The sequence below is a fragment of the Chrysochloris asiatica genome, unplaced genomic scaffold (genome assembly GCF_000296735.1).
Source record: "Chrysochloris asiatica unplaced genomic scaffold, ChrAsi1.0 scaffold00089, whole genome shotgun sequence".
In the NCBI taxonomy this organism is placed as follows: domain Eukaryota; kingdom Metazoa; phylum Chordata; class Mammalia; order Afrosoricida; family Chrysochloridae; genus Chrysochloris; species Chrysochloris asiatica.
This window is the reverse complement of record NW_006408607.1, coordinates 1,060,774-1,065,338: the sequence shown is the minus strand read 5'-3', so window position 1 is coordinate 1,065,338 and position 4,565 is coordinate 1,060,774. Positions and strand designations below refer to the sequence as shown.

General features: G+C 39.9%; 1 pseudogene; it reads left to right on the top strand.

Moving 5' to 3' along the window:
* Window positions 1-192: 192 nt before the first annotated feature.
* On the top strand, window positions 193-1,601 carry LOC102827155 (annotated as a pseudogene).
* Window positions 1,602-4,565: the final 2,964 nt, after the last annotated feature.

Genomic DNA, 4,565 nt, shown 5'->3' with positions numbered 1-4,565 from the left:
GGAGGGCCCAACCATCTATTTGTCTTCTACTGTTTGTGTGTTTTTAGTTATGTTTGGCAGTGTATTTATGCTGTGTACCAGAGCCCCTAATTTTGTTCAAGGAAAGGCTTTCATGCTAAAAGAAACATTCTTTGATGGTTTTCCACGGATAAGAGGGAAGGAAGAGTAATTTACTGGCTAGATTGTAGACACATGTTAACTCAGGTGACATGGGCAGCAATATATAAGACTAGGGAGTTTGTTCGAAGAATGATAAAAACAGGTGAAGACACAAGGAGGTATGCAAATATTAAAGGAGACAGAAGTAAATACTGTTAAATACATAACCATGAACCAACAATGTTCTGTAGGTAGATACATAGACAGATATAGAAGATGAATGGGTATAGGAGGTAGAATGCGAACATTGTTGTTAAGTGCCTTCGAGTCAGTTCCATCCCATAGCGACCCTTTATATGGTTTCTGAGGAGTGACTGGTGACTTGAACTGCTGACCTTGCGGTCCAAACGGCTTTCCAGTCTGGCGCATTAACCCACAGCACCATACCGGGACCACAATTAAATACAGAGGATACTTATTCATAATATTTACCTTTGCTGCAAATACATCTATGAATATAGTGAATAAAATAGTGAAGCAGGCTTAACAGGTGGCGTCCTCTGGAAGGTCAGCATCTTGAAGGGTCGGTGGTACCCGGTCTCCCCGGGGTTACTGAGGGGTAACGGCCCAACAGACGACCCCTGGCTAAGGAGTGGGAAAGAAGACGTGCAGGGAGGGGCGACACCCTGGAGGGTGGGGGAGGAAGCGGTAACAAATCGACAGGGGAGTTGGCCGGCTTTTTGGAGCCAGCCGAGCAGGTTACTCACACGAGCATTTGGCCGGTGTACGGGTACCTGGTATGAACCCTCTGTATCCTTATTTAAATGTGGATCCTCGATATCTTGTGCAGGATACAGATGAATTTATTTTACCAAGTGGAACTAATAAAACCCGGGGCAGATTTGAGCTAGACTTCTTTACCATAGGAGGATGTTGCATGACAAAAACTGCATTTGAGGCTATGAAAGGCCTACGACTGGGATTGAAGGAAACACAGAACATGGCCTGGTCAAAACCAAGAAATGTACAGATTTTGAATATGGTGACCAGACAAGGGGCACTTTGAGCTAGTATTCTAGGTTCTCTGGCTTTGCGCTATAGTGCATTTGGTGTGGTCATTGAGAAAACACGAGGTGCAGAAGATAACCTTAATACAATAGCAGCCAGAACCATAACAGGCATGTTATATAAATGCACAGGTGGTCTTGGGGGAGGGGGCGGTTCTACAGGTGGTCTAGCAGTACTAACATTTACCAGGCTCTATGTAGCGTTGTGGTTACGAATTGGGCTGAGAACCGCAAGGTCAGCGGTTCGAAACTACCAGCTGCTCTGCGGGAGAAAGCTGAGGCTTTCTGCTCCCGTAAAGATTTACAGCCTCGGAAACCCTGTTCAGGGTCGCTATGGGTCGGAATCGACTCGACGGCACTTAATAACAACAACAGCATGCACTATATAATAATTGGGCGCACATGAAAGGCTCCTTGATTCAGCAGTCCCTCTGAAGATTTTGCCAACTTGTGAATGGAGGACACTTTTTGTAGTCATCCGAACAACTAAAAGTCAGTTTGGAGTTGTTGTCTCTTCTACCTACAGTAAGCATAAAAAGTTGGAGATTCTGTTTTGCGGAGATGAACACTGCTGTTGGTAATCAGGACTGGCATTTCTAGCTATGAGTGAGGAGGAGTCAAACTTCTTTGAAGGCTCACTGGGTAATATAGTTCTCTTCTCCTTTGGAGACCTTGCACAAAGCGCCCCTTAAACCGTAAAAACTGTGGACTCCCAGAATTCAGCCAGGTTTGCAGTCAGTACTGTATCACCAAGTTTGTTGATTTAATGATTCTAAACTGTAATGTTCCTCTGTATTCCCAACAAAGGATGAAAATAGAACCAAAAGCATAACTCAAAAAAATATAGATAGATAGATAGATAGATAGATAGATAGATAGATAGATAGATAGATAGATAGATAGATAGTAGATAGTGAAGCAAGCACCCAGGAGTCCTCATGTGACACCGCAGATTAATGTGCTGTACTGCAAGTTCGGTTTGAACCGCAAGGTCGGTGGTTCAAGCTCACCAGCCAGTCCTCAGAAACTCTATACATGGCTTTTATGAGGTGGAACCAACTAGATGGCACTTAACAATAACAACAGGGGAAGAAAGGGTGGAACCATCTTAAATTTTATCAAACATCTTAAGGCAATGAGTTGCTGGGCCTGGGAACTCAGGAGTATAGTCTCAGAGAATACCATGGTCAGTTGGCATTACATAGTCCACAAAGACATATTCTACTTCTTACTTTGATGAATAGCAACCGGCGTCTCAAAAGCTCATAAACAGCTACATAAGGTACAATTATTGGTCTATGTGAAGAAGAAAACAGAGTGGTGAGAATTTAAAGATATTTGGAATTAATTTGTCCTATAGGCAATGGAAGATGTGATCATCAGTCATCACAATTCTGAGAACAGAAGAACTAGATAGCACCCAGCTACCACTATTTACTGCTTTGAAAGGGATCATAGCAGGAGATCTTAGATACAGTGACATAAAATGTGAAACAAAACTCAATATAATTACAATTAAAAAAACTAATCTTACATGTCAGAAAGAGCCTAGAGGAACCAGAGATTATTGCCTTTGATCACCCTTCAGGTCTGGAATGTAATTCACTCTTGTGGTCTAATTATCAGTCATAAAGGTATATAACAGGGACAACTCCATAGTAAGGTATGCTTACTACGGGATGGTCAGCTACTTATGATCAAAAAAGGGCAATATTGACCTAAGGACAAAGTTGAGAAGGGATGGGAAGGAGAGTAGAAGGGAACTAAACTACAGGGACGAAATTAAATGATTGTTGATACATGGAAGGGATTGCAATCATTGAAATGAAACAAAGTGTAAGATTTGTTGAATGTAAGACTGATGATCTTTGTAAACTTTCACTCAATTCACATTCAAAAGTTAAAAAAGAGAATGTTTCTGTCATTGTTCTTCAGTCCTTTGCATCAGTTCCAAGTCATAGGGACATTATGTGCCCATTATGATGAAATGCTGATCATATAGTCAATCTTTTTGGATTATTTGCTCAACATATACATTAAATAAATATGGTAAAAGGAGAAAACACACATCTTTCCTGATTTTAAGCCACTCAGTAAAGTATTTTCTACTTGAATACCTGCCTATTGATCTGTACAATTTCCACATGAGCACAATTAATTGTTCTGAAATTCCCTTTCTTTTTAATGTTATCCGTAGTTTGTTATGATTCAGCAGTTCTATGCCTTGCATAGTTAGTAAAACACAGGTGCATATCTTTCTCATATTCTTTGTTTTCAGCCAAGATCAATCCGATATCAGCAATGATATCCCTCATTCCACATCCTCTTTAGAATCAAACCTGAATTTCTAACAGTTTACTTTCTAAATATCCTGCAATCATTTTTAAATTATCTTCACCAAAACTTTACTTATGTGTGATATAGCACCTAATGTTATGTGCTATCAAGTCATTTCAGGCACTAAAAATCTGGCCATAGAGTTTACAACTCAGAATGACCCCACATACCACAAAATGCACTACCTGGTACTGCAACATTCTCACAATTTTTCTTATGTTTAAGTTATTACAGCCAACGAGTCAACCCATCTCACTGAGTTTTTTCCCTCTTTCTCTCTAACACTCTATTTTCCTAAGCATGATGCGCTTCTTCAAGAACTGGTCTTTCCTAATAACATGTCCAAAATATATGAGACCAAGTCTCATCAATCTTGCTTCTAAGGAGCATTCCAGTTGTATTTCTACCAAGAAAGATTTGTTCATTCTCATGTTCCATGTGTATAGTCACCATTTATGTTATCTAAAAGTATTTGCAATGATTAAGAGACTGTATTAATTTAATGATATATTTATACTTGGTGTCATTTTGAAATATATTTTCCTCTGTTATCAAGCTGTATTAGTAGTGCTTTTATTTTGAATTATAAATTGTGAGGTCTCAGCTGACAGAACTTAACAACAACAACAAGGTGTTTATAAGAAGTCCTAGTGTGGTGCTGTAAGAGAAGAACCAGACTGATGACCACAAGGTCAGTGTGGTTCAAACTCACCCGTCACTCCTTGGAAATCCTATACAGGGTTGCTATGAATCAGAACTTACTCAACAGCACTTAACAACAACAGGTATTTGTAAAGAATGCTCATCTTCTGTGCAGGAGATGCAGTTCAAATTACAGCCAATGCCCTTCATGCGCCCATTACATGGTTTTCCATGGAAGCTTGCATATTGCTACAATATTGAACAGGTTTCATCTCATCTCAACTTGCAGAAGAATTACAACCAGAAATACTCCTTAGAAGTGAGGATGTTGAGACTTTGTCTCTCGTATTTTGGACAGGAGGAACCACTCAGGAATTCCTAGGAAGAATTAACAGGGAGACTACAATAGTTAAGGTAATG